Genomic DNA, 22,184 nt, shown 5'->3' with positions numbered 1-22,184 from the left:
GAACATTTAGGACCATCATCACTTTAATCATATCCAATATACCCCACTAGGATAGATGTAATGAAGACCAATTTTCAGCTAATGAGTGCAAATTAATCTTGAAAGATATGCTCAAATGTATAATACATTTAATATCATTTGAAACCCAAATGTCTATGGGTTCCATTGAAATTGAATACCATTATACATGTAGTTTAAAATTGTACTCAGAAACGTTATAATATATGCCCAACTCTTTATTAAAGTGGGTAACAGAATGCTCAGGAATTGCAATATACAATAGAGGTTATTTATTCTTCGTTCTCGCTGTGCCAATTCTGAAGAATTAGTGATCTCGCCACTTGTGTGTTACTTACATTTATATTTGGGGAACACCCAAGGGTTGCAATACACCTATCTATGGCTATCAAATGTCCTAACTTGTATCTACAGTACTTCTTTATTTCTTCCCAGAAATGCTTCATCTTTGGGCAATCCCAGACAATATGGGTCCATGTGCCTCCCTCTTCTGCAAAACACTGAAAACATCTGCCCTCTATCTGGGGATATACCCTATGTAGAAGATTAGGTGTCCTATATAGTAGCCATTTGGTATAATACTGAATTCTCTTAAAATTGGCGCAGCTTAATAGTGTTGTGTTAAATTTGTTGATTCTGTTCCTTACTGTCCTTGGAATCTGTAGACCTTCTTTTGCTTGCCTTGTATCTCGAGCTCTTCCATACACCCTTGAAATCTGGTGCTCATTGGGAATTTGTACCCAGCTACTTATTGATCTCTTTATACTTGTTTCTAATAAGGCCACAAAAAGGGGCAATTACGGTGGCGGAAGGCCCGCCATTGCCAGCCGTGCAGTGGCACGCCCTCCGCCATCTTATGTGGATTCCCCAACCACCAAATTAGGATGGTGGGGGAACTCCTCAGTGCAGCGTGGCGGTCGCATACACAGCTCGCCACTGTTCCGCAATGCGGTCCTTTTCCGCCCACCTTGTGGAACCAAAACATAGGGAATCTTTGTGGCGGTGCCTTGCAGGGAGAACGAGGGTCTAAGGGACGGTTTAACGACCCAGCAATGCTACTATCCCTAGGAACAGTCACTTCAACAACAGATAGCAAGGGGTCAGCGCAAATGCAAACTAAGTTAAATTCCTACGTGGTGAATAGAAGGAAAATGGAGTAGAACTAATAATGTGTTGTGGAAATCACACATAGGGTCTCTCATCTCTGTGAAAAGATTCCCATCAGTCACCACTCGGATCCGCCCTTCATCATCTGGGATCCTTCACCCTCGAAGGTAGATTGTGAGACCCACTGTGGACGGGCAGGTGTTTAGAGCCTAATCCTACATGTGGTGCCCAGTGTGAGGAGAACACATGATGTATAGCGTGGTGACTGGAAGCAGTGCTAAAAGTGAAGTGCAAAGTTAAATTGTGAAAAAACTATAAAATTAGGTAGAGAAGAGAAAAAAATATTTATTAAGATTCTCTTCAATCCTAAAATAAAAGGAGTGCGTAGTGGTCTAAACAAATAACCACTATTAAGGATGGAAGGTCGACATGTTTCTGCAGACTAATTAGATCCATGTGGTATCTAGCTGCTTCCTCAGGACCATTACCGCTACTGCTTATAAAGAAATAAGTGAAAAAGATAAAATATCACCTGAGATATAGTGATAACATCCTTCTCCTGACAATTAGGCAGGAGGGAAAAGTCCCAACTCACCTGGCTGCAGCGACAGCCCAGAGGGACGCCCGGGGTACCGACGGACAGAGCGGTGCCCTGTTTTACCTGCGCTGCAGCCAGGTGAGGTGGGACTTTTCTCTCCTGACTAATTGTCAGGAGAAGGATGTTATCACTATATCTCAGGTGATATTTTATCTTTTTCACTTATTTCTTGAGAGCGCTACACGGGAGGCCGGACGGGCCTCCCGTGTAGCGCTCTCAGCTGCCCCGGGAACCACGAGTGCCTGTGATTGCACAGCAGAGGCCCCACAGTACACGGCACACGGGGCGCCAAACCAGGCCCTAACTTCACCTGCCTGCAGCGCTCCCGGGGCCACAAGAACCAGCGCGGAGCCCCAGCGCTTGTGTATATATGTGGCTCCTCCTCCCCCCTCCACTTGAGGCCCCTGCTTGTTGACGGGGTCGCTCTCTGCTTTGCCCTGCCTGCCGCCGGGCTGAACAGCTTGATTGCACCGCGGGCCCCCTTTTCCAACACGGGCCTGTCAGTGCAAGAGACACCACCAGACCGCATTGTGACGTACTTGACCCCCTCATACGGCAATTGGGTGGACGCTCCCTTTGCAGCCTGCACAGTCGGTGAAGCATAAGACGGGTTCCGCCTGGGGCCCAGCTTGTGGGATGCTGGGACTGGTTGCGGCTACGGCAGCGAAGAGAACCCAGGCTTTGCACCATTGGCGGAGGGCGCCCCCGGCATCACATCACAGACTACTTATCGACCTAAGCGCCTCCTTGCCTTCACAAGTGCACCCCCCAGAGCAGCTGCGGCATGGGCCGCAAGGACTCTAAACAACACGTCCTCCCCTTTTAGAAAATAGTAGAACCTTCTAGAGACCAACCAAGCGACATGGCGGACGGTGGGCATCCTCCTTCCACCTCGACAGACGACTCAAACCAATTGCACCCACTGCTTTTGGAAATGAGGGATGGGTTCAAGGAGCTAGATGTCCGCTTTGACTCTCTAGACAAGCACATAGCAGATCTTGGCATGAAGCTCCAGGTGCACGATCGATGACTGGATGTTGTTGAGTCCCGCACATCGGACCTAGAAGATGGAATGTCGCAAGCAGTGAAGAAGATAGACCGCATGGAACGGATCCAAAGAGAAGTCGCAACGAAAAACGAGGATTTGGAGGCGCAAAGTCGTCATAATAACGTTCGCCTGGTGGGTGTGCCGGAGTCCACTGCTTCAGGACGCATGGATAACTTAGTGGAGACGATCCTCACTGACCTGTTTGGGAAAGAAGGTCTATTGGGCACCGCCCCAACCCGGGCTGCCCACCCAGGCCCATTATTACGCGTATAATGAACTTTCGCGACAGGGACACTGCTCTGCTACTGGCTCGTGAGCATGGCGAACTCTCTTGGTAGAGCTCCAGACAGTCGCTATATCTGGATTTCACGACCATCGTTCAAGATGCAAGGAGGAAATACCTAGGGGTAAAGGCCACACTAAAGAATTTAGGGTTGAAGTATGGCATGCTTTATCCAGCCAGGTTGAGGATGGAGGTGAATGGACGTGTTCAAATTTTTGAAAATCCTACAGAAGTGAAGGAATTTTGCAGCAATTATAAACTTAACAACAACGCCCCACAGAAACAGACACTGCTTCAACCCCACACAGTGGCCCTGCTGTCAGTGTGGATTTGTTCTCGAACTCTGGGCACAGCTGACTGCTGGTCACTTGCTCCCTGTTACTACGCCACGCATTTGAAATGTTAATGGCGACAGCCGGGAATTCATACCTTGAGTATACTATTTGTTGAGGCTGCAAGGCCGTGGAAAGCGATACACCCCTCACTTTGGTGTACACCTAAGAGATCAAAGTGGTGATGTTTGACAGTACCACATTTGCTTCCTTGTTGGTTATTTTTGAAATGCCAGACCCCAAGTTTCGAGCTCGTAAAGCTCTACACTTTATAAATGAACACTTCTCGCTCCTAGATATCGGCCGGGCAAGAGACCCGAGTCAAACCACCTACACCCATTATACCCGTTCCCATGACACTTGGACCAGACTGGATTATTGGTTGGCTACACCGGACATTTCTAGATGGCTCCATACAATTCAAACGCTACCCAGAACATATTCAGATCACTCCTACGCACTGCTCTCCCTGATGATCCCACGCCCCGAGGGCTTTGAAAGGCAGTGGAGGTTCCCCCACCGGGGTATGGAGGATTAGGTTTTTAGGCAGCAGATCCAGGACGCAATTGAAGAATATTTTACACTTAACACTGGGTCGGTGGATACAGAAGCAGTGCTATGGGAGGGCTTTAAGGCTTACATTAGAGGCGTGTGCATGGCCAAATGCTCCGGAGTGCTACATGATAATCGTGGTACTCTTACCCGTGTGGAGGGTGAGATTGGTGCCCTAGACGCTGCACAAACGGTGTCAACAGACCCGGCCAACGGCGCGAAGAGGGCCGCTTTACTACTGGAATACAGGGAGACGCTGGAGAGGGAAATCCTATATATGGGGAAATACCACAATGATAGTGTGTACGGGGAAGGGGACCGTCCTGGTAAGATTCTGGCACAAATGGTTAGAACCCGTTACACGAAAGCCTACATCACAGAGCTGCAGTCACAAGCGGGACAGCACATTACTGACCCTGTGGGCATACATCAAGAATTTCTCATTTCTATTTTAAAACACTATACTCCACCAGGCTTGGGCAAGACCGCACTGATCAAGAGGCCTATTTAGCAGAAGTGGCGTTTGTATATCTTGAGAAATTTATGCAGGAATTTTTAGCGATACCCATCACTGCGGAAAGCATAGACAAAGCCATCTCCTCCTTGAACTCTTCCACTGCCCCCGGGCTGGATGGCTTCACTGGGGAAGTTTACAAGGTATATAAGGAGCTCTTGATCCCCCGTCAGTTGGATATGTATGCTGAAGCGCTGGAGAAGCAGGTCCTCCCACCTACTCTCCGCGAGGCAGTTATTATATTACTTCCCAAACCCGGGAAGGACCCGTTGCTGTTCAGCTCCTATCGTCCCCTGTCCCTCCTCAACTTAGACTATAAAATACTTGCTAAGGCATTAGCATGCCGCCTCTCGCTCCTGATGGAATCCATAGTCTCTCCGGCTCAGTTGGGTTTTATACCCCATCATTCCTCGGCGTTCAACCTCCGTACACTGTTTAACACCCTACATAGAATAGACCCGGACACCCCGGCAGCAACGATCCTACTAGACACTGAAAAGGCCTTCGACTCACTGGAATGGCCCCTTTTTCTCTCAATAATGCAACAAATGGGTATGCCACAGGGCTTCATAGCTACCACAGCCCTATTATATAGTCAGCCCACTGCTCGACTCCGACTTAATGGCACTCTATCTACACCCTTTTCCCTATCTCGAGGTACTAGGCAAGGTTGCCTGTTGTCTCCCCTACTGTTCATATTGGAGATGGAACCACTAGTGAGGCACTTACAGGAGAAACATCTGGACAGAGGCCTGCAATTCCATACAGGTCCACTGCTGGTCTCCCTTTATGCGGACGATACGATCCTTTACGTCCGTGACCCCCAGACTAAATTGGATCCCCTTGTACGAGAAATTCTGCATTTTGGCACATATTCCGGTCTGGGGATCAACTAGCATAAATCCGTTATCTTTCCTCTCACGAAGACCACGACCCAATGGACACTGGAATTTCCGCTGGAGTGGTGCTGGGACTCAGTGAAGTACCTGGGGGTGCACATACACCTTGATACGGAACAAATTATTAGCCGCAATTATGGGGTGGCTATCTCTAAACTTGAGGCACAAATAGATCATTGGTTGAAACTCCCACTTTCCATAGCGGGATGAGTCGCCCTCATTAAAATTATAATCCTCCCAAAGTTCTTATATTTATTTCATAATATCCCGATTACCCTTACAAATAAAAATTTTAACACACTTCGTACCCAATTGATCAGACTGGTCTGGGGCGCTAGGACACCCAGAGTTAGGTGGCAGGTCATGACGCTTCCTTGCGCCAGGGGAGGGTACGGCGTTCCTGACTTGCAGCTGTACTATCTGGTGGCGCAATACAGTTTTGCGCAGGAGTGGTATCATCCGGGATCGTGCAAAATTGTACGTCCGGTCAGGACGCGCTGACGCCGACGGATATATAGAGGACAACAAGCTGTACATCATAAGCACTGTCCAATGTACTGCTTAGAACTGGGAATTGTGTCCCCTTATCTGGCTGTTTTAAAAGATATCCATATACAAAAGACTAGAGAAGTTATTTTTAAGATTTTAACACATCTCCTGAGGAAATCCCTATGTTTATCATTGAAAGGAATCCTCTAAGAAACAGTATCTTAATTTGAATCAAGAGCGCACTATTCCTGTATTATTTGATCTCTTCAAGATTTCTCTAGTATTGGATAAACGCATACTAGAAAAACAGTCACGCAAAATAAAGAAAAGTGAAAAGTTAGCGTGTGGCCTTCCTGACGAAGAAGCAGTTTGCGTCGAAATGCGCGTCGAATATTTTGTATTCTCCTTGCCACAAGGAAGACTGTTATTTATTAGATTTGAGTTTTTTTATAAAAACTGAAGATTGTTATTTTATTTGCCATAAAGAAAAAGGGTATTATTTAGAATTGTTTTTTTGTAAAAGGATTGATATAAATGTGTATATGAGATAAAAAGATTTATATGTGGCAAGAATTTTTTATTTTGTTTGTATTTTAATAAGGAATATGCTACTTACCAGTATGCATCTGTTCTTGGCATGTAGAGCTGCAGAGTTGTACATTTAGCAATAGATCGCCACCTGGTGTTGGGCTCGGATGATTGCAGGTTGTTGTCTTCTTGGAAGAAGTCTTTGTAGTCACGAGATAGGTGACTCCTCCCTTGGACAATACTGCGCATGGTCATCGACTCCATCCTCAGATTGTTTTTCGCCATGATGGGAAATGATGGAGTTAGTAGAAGTAAAGAGAAAGGATGTCCATGCGTGTGCATCTAAGTAAGATGAGTACTGGAACGGATACAAGTCCCGGGGAGGCGGGAGGGCATGTACAACTCTGCAGCTCTACATGCCAAGAACAGATGCATACTGGTAAGAAGCATATTCCGTTCGAGGCATAAAAGCTGCAGATTGTACATTTAGCAACGATTGTGCAGCAGTGTCTCCCCTAGCGGTGGTCGCTTGTATCCGTTGCAGCATACTGAAATAGTGTTTTAAGGACAGATTGGCCTACTGCAGCTTGCTGCTTGGCTTGCACGTCAACACAATAGTGTTTAGTGAAGATGTGTATGGTAGACCATGTTGCTGCCTTACATATGTCCTCTAGTGGTATGCTTCCTAAGAAAGCCATAGAGGCTCCTAGTTTGCGAGTGGAGTGCGCTCTAGGAGGAACTGTTAGTGTACGTTTAGCTTTTTGATAGCATATTTGAATACACTTTACAATCCATCTGGCAATTCCTCCTTTAGATATGGGATTGCCTTTGTGTGGGGAAGAGAAAGATACAAATAGTTGTTTTGTCTTTCTGAAGGATTTAGTCCTGTCTGTGTAGTATAAAATAGCTCTTCTAACATCTAGGGTGTGTAAAGCCCTTTCCGCAACAGAGTCTGGTTTTTGAAAAAACACTGGTAACTCTACTGATTGGTTAAGGTGAAAAGGAGTAATCACTTTGGGCAGGAATTTTGGATTAGGTCTAAGAACCACTTTGTTAGGGTGTATCTGAAAAAATGGTTCTTCTATTGTGAATGCTTGTATTTCACTAACTTTTCTGAGAGAGGTGATGGCAACAAGGAAGGCAGTCTTCCATGTTAGGAATTGCAATTCACACTTGTGTAAAGACTCAAATAGGGGACCCATAAGTCTTGTAAGGACCACGTTTAGGTTCCATACTGGTGCAGGTGGTAACCTAGGTGGGATTATTCGTTTTAATCATTCCATAAATGCTTTTATCGCAGGTACTCTAAAGAGAGATAGGTGCTGTCTATTTTGTAAATAGGCTGCAATTGCTGCTAGATCCAGTCGTATGGAAGAATAAGCCAAGTTGTACCTTTGTAGGTGTAGAAGGTAACAAATAATATTTTGGATGGAAACATCCAATGGATCAATGTGATTGTTGCTACAGTATATTGCAAATCTTTTCCACTTAGCAGCATAACATGCTCTAGTGGTGGGTCTTCTAGCTTCTTTAATTATATTCATACATTCTGGTGGTAAGTTTAAGTAGCCAAACTCTAAGACCTCAGGAGCCAGATCGCCAAATTCAGTTGGCTTGGTTCTGGGTGCCTTATTTCTCCATGGTTCTGTGTTAACAGGGATGGCGTGAGCTGTAATTTCTGATGTGGAACCAGTGAGAGATCTAGTAGTGTGGTGAACCACGGCTGGCGTGCCCATGTGGGGGCCACTAGTATTAGTTTGAGAGACTGTTGTCTGAGCTTGCGTACTACTAGTGGAATGAGTGGGAGAGGCGGAAAAGCGTACGCAAATCTGCCTGACCAATTCATCCATATTGCATTCCCCTCCAACCGCGGGTGGGAAACCTGGCGGCGAAGGTTGGGCATTTTGCGTTTTCGTGGGTGGCAAACAGATCTATCTGTGGGTGCCCCCATATTTGGAAGAATGGTTGTAGAACCTGTGGGTGCAACTCCCATTAGTGAATCTGTTGTGATTGACGACTCAACGGATCTGCTACCTGATTGTGAATTCCTGGAAGGTGTTCTACAGTCAGGTGTATGTTTTGAGGGATGGCCCATCTCCAAATGTTCTGTGTAAGCTGGGACAGTTGCAGAGAGTGTGTCCCCCCCCTGTTTTTGTATGTAATACATAGCTGTCATATTGTCCGTCCGGATTAGAACAGCTTTGTTTCGTACTTGTACTTGAAAAGTCTTGAGTGCTTGGTAAATCGCTAGCAGCTCTAAATGATTGATGTGGAGCAGTTTTTGTTGGCTGTTCCATTGGCCTTGAGTGGTATAGTGCAGGAGATGGGCTCCCCATCCTGTGAGGGATGCATCTGTTGTCAGCACTATTTGTGGAACAGGTTCTAGGAACGGCCGTCCCCTTGCCAAGTTTTTGGTGTTCCACCATTGCAGAGAGCGATATGTATGGCTGTCTACCAACACCAGGTCTGTGAGCTGACCTTGAGCCTGATTCCACTGTTGTGCTAGACATTCTTGTAGTGGGCGTATTTGCAGTCTTGCGTGAGGAACTATGAAGATGCAAGACATCATCATGCCTATTAGTTTCATGAACACTCTGGCTTGAAGAGAGTGCTGGCATTGAAAAAAGGAGACTAAGCTCTGAATGCTTTGAATCCTGGCTTGACTGGGATAGGCTAGAGCTGCCGATGTGTCTATGGTAGCTCCTAGATATTGGTGAACTTGCGAAGGCTCTAGGTGCGACTTGGTGTAGTTTATTGTAAACCCTAAGTCGTGTAATGTTTGAATCGTTTGTTTTGTGTGTTGTACACACTGGTTGAACGATCTTGCTTTTATGAGCCAGTAGTCGAGGTAAGAGAAGACATGTATCTGTTGTCTTCTGAGATGTGCTGCTACTACTGCTAAGCACTTTGTAAACACTCGTGGTGCTGTTGTGACTCCGAATGGAAGGACTTTGAACTGATAGTGTTTTCCTTGTATGACAAATCTTAGATACTTCCTGTGCGCAGGATGTATAGGAATATGAAAATAGGCGTCTTTTAGGTCTAGTGTAGTCAGAAAGTCTCCCTGTTGTAGTAATGGGAGTACTTGTTGTAAAGTGATCATGTGAAAATGATCTGATTGAATGTAGTGAATTGATTGTATGTAGCCTGAGGTCGAGGATCGGTCTTAATGTCCCGTCCTTTTTGGGTATTAGGAAATACAGGGAGTAGACTCCTGTTCCTTGTTCCTGTAAGGGGACCTCTTGAATAGCATCTTTTTGTAGAAGTGCTAGAACTTCAGGGGTATGTGTTCTGTGGACATTGGATGCTGCCTGGGTGGTATGTTTGGGGGGTTGCTGTGAGTTCTAGGCAGTAGCCATGTTGGATAATTTGTCTTACCCACCTGTCTGTTGTGATGGAATTCCAGACAGGTAGGAACTGTGATAATCTGCCCCCTACAGGGGTGGAATGCTGTAGGGGAGGCAGAGGTAAGTCACTGTTTGGGAGTGGAAGAGGAGCGGTTGTTGTTGTTACCTCTACCTCTTCCCTTATTGTTGTTGCCTCTGTACCCTCCTCTAAAGTAACCCTTATTAGAGGGGGTTTGTGTATGTGTTTTAAAAGATGATGTGTTATCTGCGCCGGTCTGCTTGGAGCCTCCTCTATAAGAGGAGCGACGAAAAGAACTTCTAGTCTGGGTAGATTGTAATGCACCCATAGACTTAGCAGTGTCTGTGTCCTTTTTCATTTTTTCTAGTGTATTATCTACCTCTGGCCCGAACAACTGGTTCTGATTGAAGGGCTGGTTGAGCATGGTAGTTTGTACCTCTGGTTTGAAACCGGAAATGCGTAACCATGCATGACGTCTGAGGATAACACTGGTGTTAACTGCCCTGGATGCTGTGTCAGCTACATCTAGTGCGCATTTAATTGAGGCATTAGATATTAGTTTGCCTTCCTGTAAGAGCTCTGCTGCCTGATCTTTGTATTGATCTGGTAGATGTTCCATTAACTTTTCTAGTTGGTCGTAGTGAGCCCTATTGTAGCGTGAGAGTAAGGCTTGTGTGTTTGCTATGCGCCATATGTTTGTTGCTTGTGCAGCAATCCGTTTCCCTGACGCATCAATGATTTTTGATTCTTTGTCAGGCGGGGGTGTGTCACCAGAAGTCTGGGAATTGGCTCTTTTATGTGCATTTGACACTACTAAAGAGTCCAATGGTAGATGTCCCTTAATGTAGATAGGATCTGCTGGTGCTGGTCTATACTTTTTCTCTATTCTGGGATTTAGTACCCTACACCTTACTGGATCTTTAAAAATCTCTGGAGCATGTTTAATGACCCCTTTGATCATAGGTAGTATTTGAGTAGATATTTGTGACAGCTCAAAAGTGTCTAATAAGAAATCCTCCTCAATGTCATCAGAGTGCATTGGACCTCCGTGGTAAAGTGCAGCTCTGTTTAGTAGATGATTAAACCCAATACTATCCTCTGGAGGGGAAGGTTTTGTTGGGTAGTACTGAGGATCAGGGATGTCTGGTGCATTATTTGTTTGGAAATGATATGCATCATCGTCTTTGGTATATTCTGGGTTGACATCCTCATCCTCATCTAAAGGGTATGTATGTGGCTCAGGTACATCATCCCCCCACCTAAGTCATACTCTTCGTCAGTGTGGTGTGATCATGCAGGAGATTGAGCAGGAGAAGTTATAGGCTCAATATATGGAGTGATAGGAGAGGAAGAAGGTGAAGGAGAGGAAGGGTGCATTGGAGATGTTGCACAATCCTTTTTGGCAGGAACCACAGTTGGAAGTGGTGTGTCTGCTGGTCTCTTTTTGTGTGGGATTGCTTCCACATGTCCAGTTTTTGGATTGATATAGACCTTTTTCTGCTTGGGATCTGGTCTAAATAGTTCTTGCTCTTGTATAATCCGCTTCGGCGCCGATTTCTTCGGTGCCGATAGTGGTTCTTTAGTGTTTTTTGCCTTAGGAGGAGTTATTGATTCCTGTGGCAATTTCTTCGGTGCCGAAGGTGGTTTAGGCTTGTCTGTATCAGGCCTTGTGGTCTTTGGTACCGTTATCGAGGATTTCGGCATGGAGACAGGTTTTGTTGGGCCTGTTGCGCCGGAGTCTATCTTCCCGTCTTTGTTTTTGGAGCCGGATGGTTTCGGAGTCGAAGCTTTCGGGTCCGTTACTGTTTTTGGTTTCGGCACCGATGCCTGTTTAGGTTTGGGGGCCGAAGAGTTTTTGGGCGCCGAAGGGTGTGTTAGCTTTGGAGGTGGAATTGGCACATGTGGTTTTTTTCGGTGCCGAGGCACCGGAAGGCGTAGTCTTTTTGCTCGGAGCCGAGCCGGAAGGCGGGGCGTCAGAGGGTAAATTTCGGTCTCGACTGGGCCCCATGGGCGGAGTGCTGACCGTTGCCTTTGGTTTGGGCAGTGTCTGTTGTGCAGGGGCAGAGGTACTCATGGGTTGTCGAGATGGAATCGAATCGTCCGAGTCCTCTGTTCCCGATATGATCTGGAGATTAGGCGAGTCTTCCTCGGCGACGAGTGGAGCCTCGTCCTCGGAGATATCTTCGAGTGGGTTCTCGTCCTCGGAGACGTCTTCTTCGACGATCTCCTCCTCAAAGATGGCCTCCGGCTGCTGGCGCTGATCTCCTCATCTCGTGTCGACGGGCCCTCCGATCCCGAATGGTCTTTTTCGATCGGAAGGAGGCACAGGCTGTGCAGGTCGACTCGTCGTGTTCTGGCGAGAGACAGAGGTTGCAAACCTCGTGATGGTCGCTATGAGGGAATTTTGCTCGACATATCTCTTGAATGGAGTTCTGTCCATGAGGCGTAGGCCGTACGGCGCCGGTAGGCCCAACGGCCCGCGTCGACGCACCGGGATGTAGCTGGTGATGTCGAAAAGTGTCTTCGATGTCGAAAGTTGTTTGTCTAAAGTTTCACGCTTCGAAAATGCCGAAAAGAGTCTTTTCTAGCCGGAGCGGAAAACTTTCATCCGAACCCAGTGGCGGAAAAAAACAATCTGAGGATGGAGTCGATAACCATGCGCAGTATTGTCCAAGGGAGGAGTCACCTATCTCGTGACTACAAAGACTTCTTCCAAGAAGACAACAACCTGCAGTCATCCGAGCCCAACACCAGGTGGCGATCTATTGCTAAATGTACAATCTGCAGCTCATATGCCTCGAACAATATGTTTTTAAATTCATGCAACTAACCTAGTTCTGACTGTTACACTTCAGTTGTTTTTTAATATATTGCACTTGAAAAGCACGTTTTAGATAAAGATCTATGACTTGTATGAATCTGGAAATTGCCTAGGGATATACACTTTACGTGGTATCATCCGGACGCCAGGATTACTTTTCTGAGACCGGAATCAGATTTTGTCCTTCCAGACACGATGGCCACAGTTCTGCCCGTCGGTATCCCGCAAGATCGCACTGATATTCAGCCGGTCTCCACAACTAGCTGGGCATGGGCCTAGCTGGGGCGTCTTACGAACACCCAGATGGTGTATTCCTCCGACATGCCACTCCCCAACACTAAATTACTGCTTATAACGGGGGAAAAGCTTGTACAGAAGTCCTGCATGAAGTTCAGTATTGCCAAACTGGGAGATTTATTCCCTGCGGGCCATGTATTTGACACAGAGTCCATTATTCCAGACGCTACGTTCATGGATAGGTTCGTGCTGGCTAGGCTTCGGTCAGCTCTACGAGCAGGGTTCCCCGACTTCCCACTGGAGCCTCCGTCCTTTCTGCCGTTTACAATGGTTATAGGTAGTAGCAGGGAGGTCCATTTGATTTCGCAACTTTACAAAACCTGTGCTGATTTGTTCATGCTTGATGATAGTGGAGTACGGAGTGCATGGGAGGCAGATCTAGGCAATCAGATATCTGATGAACAATGGACAGCATGCTGCCTGGAAACAAAAACGGTATCCATAAACAGCAGACACAAGGTGATCCACTTCCAGTTTTTACGACAAATGTATGTCACTCCAGTCAGAGCACACAAGCTAGACCCCAATAGACCTCACCACTGCAGGAGATGTCAATCCCCACAAGCCAAATTCGCACACCGAGCCTGGACATGCCCACGTACACACACATATTGGGTGGAGGTTCACCACACATTGAGCAACATTATTCAGGTTCAAGTAAACCAACTGCCCGAGATCGCACTCCTGGGATATGTTGTGCAGTTTCCTCTCAAGGTTAGACGTTTGGATGGTATCGCCTTGCTATTGGCCAAAAGAGAGGTAGCAATACACTGGGGAGGTAGGAGAGCACCCTCAAGACAGGGCTGGCTCCAAAGCTTGGCGTCCTGTTCTATTAGGAGCGAGCAGTACGCCCCCAACCTCCAGACCAAGAGACATTTGGGGCCCCTTCAGGGCGTACCTTGCAGCACAGCAGCAAGACCACTCCTCACAATGGGAACAAGGCCTGGTGCCAGCTGGAATGGGCTAAGCTGCCGTTTCCATTGTAGTATGTCTTGAATCCTAACACACTTACCACATACTACAGTCTACCAATCCCGCTGCATTGACAGGCAGATATTTGAAGGGGGCACATGATTCTCATACAGTGATCCTGACAGTAACAAATGGGTTGGGTCTTTACTGTGTTGTTTACACAAAATGTGATATATGGAATGACCTGCTGTGTATCAATGATGTTTAATGATGATGTCTCATTTGCATGTAACCAAGATGCCCTTTTATTTGAGCTCAGTGCATTGCTTTATGTTTTTCATAAAACTGCTAAATAAAGTTAAAAAATAAATAAAAAAATCCTATTTTGGGAATATGTTTTACTGGCTTGCTCCAGCCTAGTTTCGAGCTCACGTCTTCTTCCCCTTTTTCCCCTCTGTTGTGGGATTTCTTTAGATGTAATTCAACCCCGTAGCACAGCCTTAAAGGCAACCCACACAGTATTTACTCAGGCAGTATCTGTGTTATTCGAAAAATAGCTATAATAATCAGCTTCCTCTGTGCACCATTCTTCACTCTCTAGGTTGATTTTGTTAAAGTGCCATCTTTTGGGTACTTTTTCAAGCCCTACCCCTGCTGCTTCCATTTTAATTAGCGCATGGTCTGAGAAGGTCTTTTGAATGTATTCGGGATTTATCATTTTCAGACCATGCGATATCAAAAAGTAGTCTATTTTGGAAGCAGTATTATATTTTGCCGAGAAACATGAGAAAACGTCTTTCATAGGGTACTTAGAGAGCCATGGGTCTACCAGATCTAAATCCCTTTTACAATTAGCTACAGCAATGGCCATCTGAGGCTTGTTTTGTTTTCTAGCATTAGTAGAGGAATCAATTATCGGCTCTTGAAAGAAGTTAAAATCTCCCCCTAGGATAACAAGGCCGGGGATATTGGTAAGTGCCTGTTTAAGCTGAAGCAGAGGGAGCGGGTCAACTAGAGCCAGTGCATAAATCGTTGCTATAGTAAATCTGATTGATTTAATCTCCCATTTACAAAGGCCCACCTTCCACCCAGATCTATCTGCGTGACTTTCACCTGAAATGGTACATGTTTACCCACATGTATGCCGACCCCCTTCTGAGCAGAGCTGGCATATGAGAGACAATTAAATCCAGCCCATTGTTGTAAAATCCTATTTGCACTACTTATGTTCCTAAAATGAGTTTCCTGCAAAAGGACTGTGGCTTCTCAGCCAGCTTTCTATTGCCTGTGCCTTACGTTTATTATTCAGTCCATTGTTATTAAAGAGATTACTTTCAAAACCTCTTTACCTATAATTTATTTGTAACTAGACTAAAGTGACCTGTGTTATTGTAAACAAAGAGTGATTTCCTCCTCCTCAGATAAAGTGCTGCATGCATTGCTTCATATTGCAGTTTTGTTGCATCTAAGCGAATCTGATAGCTGCTAGTATGTAACCTATTCAGATCTAAAGTGCGTTGAGTGTGCATAAAGTGACTCAGACATTTAAAAATCCTAAAGTGCATCCGGTGTGAATTTGAAAATAAAGTGACATGTGGATTTTCTTTTCCTCCCCAGATTTTCTATTCTTAAATCCATGTGCCACCATGCTCTTCATTTTATATGTCCTGATATGTTTCATCCCACGAGATAATTAACTACTTAAATTTGAACTCCCCTTTTATATTTTGCCTCACCCCCACCAGCCTCACCCCCTCAGACCCTTCATGCCCCCCATGGAATATGGAATTGTCCACTATTCCCTCTTCCACGTCCTTGTCTCTGGATGCCATTGTGGTGCATCCCTAACTCACTCCTGCTCCCCCCATCGGGGACTTATGCTTCCTAGCACTCCTCCACCTGCCCTATAAGATACTTTTTGACATACAGCTAACTGAGTAAATTGTGTCCCCACGGACTGACCTCATTTATCCCCTTCAGACAATTTTGTTAACATCGATTGAGCTTCCTGAATATCCGCAAATACGTAAAATTGCCCTTTAGCTAAAAGTTTAAACTTTGATTGTTGTACTATCGATGCCCGGGCCCCCTTTCCCGTTAACAGATCAATCATCTTAAACTCTTTTCTTCGTCGTGCTGTTGCCGCTGACATGTCTGAAAATATCTTAAATTGCAGGATTTCCGTAGTGGAAAAAGACCTCTTAATAATAGAAGTACTTAGGGGCATATGTAAGAAGCCGTTTGCGATTCGCAAACGCCGGAATTCGCAGAATTCTGGCGTTTGCGAATCGCAAACGGCGTTTTGGTATGTATGGGCCACATAGCAAAATAAGGTATCGCAAAAATTGCGATTCCTTATTTTGCTCAAACTTTTAAGGAATCGCAATTTTGCGATTCCTTAAATGCTATGTAGGGGTGCCTTGCAAATTGCGATTTTGGCTTAAGGAATCGCAAAATACCGCCTACTCCAAGTAGATGGTATTTTGCGATTTCCTGTTAAAATGCACTTTTTTAAAAAATTCAAAGTGCCATGTTGCGCACAGACATGCCCTTAGGAAATGTATGTGCGCCACATGTACTTACATGCACATTCCAGGGGCGCAACAGGTGTACTTTGGACACCCTGGCACCCTTGGAATTGCGATTCTCAAATTGCGATTTTCTCATAGAAAATCGCAATTTGAGAATGTATCCCCATTCATTCCTATGGGCCTTTTGGCCCATAAGAATGAATGGGACACTCATTCCTTAATTGCGATTCGCAATTTGCTAATCGCAATTAATGAATTTTAGAGATTCGCAGAAAAATTGCGATTACATACATTCCATTTTGCAATTCTCAAATAGCGATTCCTTAAAAATCGCTATTTCAGAATCGCAAAATGTAAATTACATATATATGCCCCTTAGTAGTCTTTCCTTGACTCGATAGTCCGCAAAGTTGAGTAATATAGTTCGGGGGAATCTAGCGTTTGGTTGTCTCTTTGCAGGGACTCTATGGGCTCTTGTGAGTGTTAAGTCCCCTTCCAACTCCGGTATTACTTTTTTTTATAATAAGCCAGACCATTTAGGTTCCTGAGCACCTTGGCATCATTCCGGGATGACCACTAGGCGAAGATTGGAGTGCCTAATGTAATTCTCCAAATCCTGGAGCGTCAGCTCCACCTGATTCTTGTTTTTACCCAGATCTGTTAGTTCTTGCTGAGTGACAGTTTATCAACCAGTTCTGAAATGTGGCTCTCTGCCTCACTCATTCTTTTTGGTGTGTTGGACATATTTTCTTCCAGCTTAGACAGCCTCTCATGTAATGAAGCAATCTCAAAGGCCTGCGACGACTTTTCATCACTAATTGGAATGGAATGGAATTGGTTTTTATAGAGCGCGGTAGCTACCCTGAGGCGTCCTAGCGCTGTGGACTGGCGGATGTGATTGAAGGAAGGGACCAATTTTATCTATTGAATAATAGGGTTTTTAAATTTTTACGGAAGGATAGAAGGTTGGGCTCTGAGGGGGGAGGGGAAGGGAGTTCCAGAGTCCTGCTGAGTTGAAGGAGAATGTTCGGCCCCCACACCTGGCTCTCCGAATCATAGGAGTAGTGACTCTGAAGGCATGGGCAGATCTAAGCTGGCTGCTCGGGTGGTAGGGGAGATCAGAGATTGATTAATGATCGCTCCCTTCCTCCAGAAGGCGCGGTGTGCAATGCACAAGCTCTTAAATTTGATTCTTTTCCTGATGGATAACCAATGGAGGTCTCTGAGTTCAAATTATACAGGGAGACGGCGGGGGATCTGGAGAAGGGTGCGGGCGGCACAATTCTGGATCACCTGGAGCTTGTTTAGGGTCGTTTGGGGGGCTCCCAGGTAAAGGGCGTTCCCAAAGTCCAGCCGGGAGAGAATCAGGCCCTGAATCATGATCTGTCTTGCCTTAAACGGGAGGAGGGGAAGGATTTTACGGATGAGCCTGAGAGTTTGACTGTTTGGAAATTGAAGGTGAGCGCCTTGTCCAGCCAGATTCCTAGGCTCTTGATTGTGTCCCTAGCTCTGGGGGCAGGTCCAAGAGAGGTTGGCCATATGGAGTCGATGGGTTTTTGATGAGAGTTGCCTAACACCATCAGCTCTGCCTTGTCCCCATTGAGTTTGAGACAAGACGTAGTCATCCAAGAGAAGACTGCTTCTAGGCAGCCCCTCAGGTCGCTCAGCTGGGTCAGGGGGTGGTTCAGAGCCACCACCAGCTGAGTATCATCAGCGTATGAGATGATTTGCACTCCAAAGGGGCGGACGACCTCCGCTAGGGGGCACATGTATATATTAAAAAGCATGGGGCTCAGGGAGGAGCCCTGTGGTACCCCACAGCTGAGTGGTTTCCTGGGGGATGTGACATTGCCCTCAAAGACTTGAAAGGAGCGATCCGATAAGAAGGACTCGATCCAGGTAATTGCTTTTGTTGCTATTCCTAGATCGGAGAGCCTATGTAGAAGGATGTTATGGTTTACGGTATCGAAGGCGGCACTGAGGTCCAGGAGTATAATGGCCGCTGTGCCTCCTTGATCCGTAATCATCCTAGCTCCCTCTGTCACGGCGAGGAGGGCGGTCTCCGTCCCGTGCATGGGATGAAACCCTGTTTGGGAGGGATCTAGCAGATGGTTTGTTGCCAGGAACTCTGTAAGAGTGTTATTAACGTGTTTTTCTGCGATTTTGCTAAGCCAGGGTAGCAGGGAAATGGGTCGATAGTTCCCTGGATTTTTCTGATCTAGGTTAGCTTTTTTGAGAAGGGCTTTGACCATAGCCTGTTTCCAGCTGGGTGGTACGATGCCTGTGGCCAGAGAGGTGTTGATCAGATCAAGAATAGTGGGGAGAATAAGTGAGGAGACTGTCCGTAGAGACTGGGCAGGTGCTGGGTCACTAGGGGAGCCAGATTTAACCTGGGTCATGATGGATTGAAGGATGGTGGGATCCAATTGGGGGAGGGTTTCCAGAAGGACTGAGCGTGGGGATCCTGCGTCCTTGTGTCCAATTGGGAGGGAGAGAGGTTGAACGTGAGGAAAAGAGGAGTAAATGGTATGAATTTTATTAGAAAAATACTCTGCTAGATCATTACACCATGTTTGGGCATTATAGGGATCTAGGGGGTTTTCTGGGAGTTTAAGCAAGGTTATGGCGATTTGATAGATTTCTTTGGGCTTTGACGCTGCCGCGTTTATTTTGTTTTTGAAGAAGATAGATTGAGCACTTCCAATTTTGTTTTTGTAAAGCTTTATGGCAGACGGAGTGCAGTAGGTGGAGAAGGGTGAAGGGTGAAGGGTTGAGGTTGTCCAGGAGAAGGGAATCAAGAGGTGGTCTGACCACGGGAGGGGGTAATTGCGCCCAGTATAGTAATCAGCATATTTTAAATGGAGGTTTCTCCTCCTTTCTCCGTCTTCTGACTTTCTTCTCGGTGACCGTTCGGGACGTCCTTCCTCTATGCATGCTCTGTTTGTCCACTCGTCGTCCTCTTCATTTTTACCGGCTGTCGCTCGATGCGACATGATTGGTAATTGATTATCCTGGAAAGATAGTGATGCAGCAGGAGAGCCTAGGGACAGCCCAGATTGAATATTTTTTTTGTTGGTTTAGAAGCTGAGAGCTAGTCTGTCCTCTAGTGTGTGCAGCTTCGCCTTGTGAAAGTAGAGCTGGCTTCAGTTGTTTCTGAGACTTTTGAAAGAGTGTGCATTGTTTAGGGGGAGTAGGACCGCCGCTTATAGCGAGATCTGCCACCTGTATTCTCTGCGCTTCTGCTCTCCTATCTTCGTGTTCCGCAATACAGATTGTGTCCAATTGTGGGTTGGGCTGTGGATGAAGCTGCGGGTCAGAAGCCTTTCCCATGTATTCTACTTACATCTATCTGAGGTATCATCACACTCTATTTATTTTTTGTCTCAAGTAATGCATTCGCTTTTAGTTCCATTCTATGTTAAATGTTTCTTTACCCCCTTTGTTTAGTTCTAGGGGCTGGTATGGCATTGCACTTTTGTTTTCCTCGCTATTCTGGGCTGTTTTGTTGGTATTCTATGCTCTCCCCCTTCTAACATCCAATGCAGAGAGCTGAGTATGCAGTCAGAAGATGAAGAAAGAAGCGACCAAGTAGAAAGCAGCATCAAAGGACCATTGATCATATAGTACAACAATTAGCAGTCACGTATAGTCTCGTAAAGTCTTGCAAGTGTCCCATAGATCCCCCTACACCTGTTCCACGAATGCCTGCCCCCACTTTTTACTTTCCTATGGCACTCACCTCTGCATCAGGCAATAGTCCCCCCTGCTGACTCTTTATTTTTCTGGTGCCATAGAATACACAGTGCTGTGGGTGTCTCCCCTGCTACCACGTTTTCTTCACTCCGGTCTATTCAACAATAGAGACAGAGAGCGGGGTGCCAGGAACCTGCAGACCACCCGTAGCACTGGCGTCCTGTAGGAGCCACAGTCTCACTAATATAGTTGCCACCCCTGGATGGGCCCGAGCTCGGCTTCGCATTAATACCACGACCGCAAAGGGGGTTGCCGCCCCCGTCGCCTGATCAAACGCGACTGCCAGACTCACACCTTTTGATCACACAAACGGAGCACCACGGGCATCTCTCCCATGGGCTACCGTGCTGCTGCACTGCTTCTGCTTCGGTCCGGTTCTTGTGACTACGGCCACAGCAGAGCTCATGCCTTGTTGCCTCCTCAGCTTCTTGGCTTCTCAGCGAAAGAGAAAGTGGACTGGGGGAGGGGAGACCTGGAGCGCTAACAGCTGCGTGAGTGGGTCACGCCTGCCATCCCGACAGTAGAAGACTGAACTCTGGATCCTTAAAATAATAATTGATTAATGAAATGGGCCTATCCCTTTGAAAAATGTATTCTTCTCAACCAATATCAGGATTAGTGTAATTAAAATTTCAAGAAAAGTTTCCTGGGCTTTTGAATCAGATACAAAACAGGCACATAGCCCCAATATCTTAGAAGAGAAGAGCTTACAAAATGTAAACAAAAATTCAATGCATAAACCATCTGGACTAGGAACTCTGGAGTGGTTTAATAATAGAATGGCCTTGTTGCTTTGTTTTATAGTTCTAGTGAAATATCCTACTCCAATTTTGCAAAGTCCAGGTCCATAATATTAAACTTAGGAATGTTCTTGAAATATTGATCAAGAGTTTGTTGAGAAGAATTTGTATCATCAGAATATAATAGTTTATAATACCTTTCAAAAACATTCAAAATAACTTTAACTAGCCAGCTGTGCTACTCCTTGTTCTAATGGAGACTCCGCCTTTCTCTGTGTGCACTGGCACAGTGGAGGCCAAGGAACTGTGTACACCTCCCCCTTGGGTCCCTGACCCGTCTGAGGAAGAGTACCGGTGGCCGACACAGACACCATGGCTCTCAGGAGTGGGACAGCCTCCATCCTTGCCGATCCTAATGCCCTTTACAGTTCTGCCATGTGCGAGAACTTGATCCTGACGATGATACCTTCTCCTAAACTTTACACTGTCTCACCTGCCCAACCACCAGAGGGCCACGTTGAGTCCCCGGGGCCACATGGGCCTGCCTAAAGACTAAGACCTGTCCACTCCACAGCAGCTTTGGTCGAACTTGGATGATCTTTTTATGTTAAGAAGGGGATCTCTCACACCCATCAAGACATACAGAATGTTGTTATGCATATTGGTTTTTATTGTTTACCTTTTTTACATGGCAACAGATGCTTCTGGGGTAGCAGTATGGGGTGGGGGTTGGGTATGTTTGCACTTGTTAGTTGCTCTTTTGATTAACCTTTTCTTTTCCTTCCTCAGTTTTGGCGCACACACACACACTGTATTTTATGCGCAGTCCTGGGTTAACATTCCTTTATCACACTCCACTATCACACCTTGCAGGGTTTCACAGGGATCCTTTGACCCCCATGCTATAGGAATGAACTGATGTACGTTCTCCACACTAACCCCAAACTCATACCCATATGACATTTCGAGCTATCACATGGAATGTTAACGGCCTGCTAGACCGTGTGAAGTGCGCAGCGCTATTCTTCTTCGCTCACTGACATCGCCCAGAAGTCCTGTTGCTGCAGCAGACCCATCTTTTGGGGGACCTATGCCCCTTCCTGGGCCGGAAGGGCTACAACAGATGCTTCCACGCAGGGCTCTTGCGGGGGACCAGGTGGGTTGCCATCTAGCTGCACTGCTCCTTCCCGCTAGTGGTGAAAAATGGAATACGTGACCCACAGGGGCGCCATATCACCTTGGAGGGCACGTTAGAGGGCCAGGTGGTCCTACTGCTGTGAGTCTATATGCCACCCACATCTCTGGCCTCCGGGCTCTCCCGTCTTCTCACCCGCCTCCTGCACGGACTCACGGTATTAGGATGGGATTGTAACGCTGTGCCTGACCCTGATGAGGA

General features: G+C 46.3%; 1 protein-coding gene across 8 annotated transcripts in view; it reads right to left on the bottom strand.

The window, feature by feature from the left end:
• The window catches only part of LOC144821372 (toll-like receptor 6), a 78,499-nt gene that overhangs the window by 8,944 nt on the left and 47,371 nt on the right, over positions 1–22,184 (bottom strand). The window lies entirely within an intron of this gene.

Source organism: Lissotriton helveticus, chromosome 2_2, assembly GCF_964261635.1.
Source record: "Lissotriton helveticus chromosome 2_2, aLisHel1.1, whole genome shotgun sequence".
NCBI lineage: Eukaryota > Metazoa > Chordata > Amphibia > Caudata > Salamandridae > Lissotriton > Lissotriton helveticus.
The sequence above is the reverse complement of the archived record's forward strand: the minus strand, read 5'-3'. Positions and strand labels throughout refer to the sequence as shown.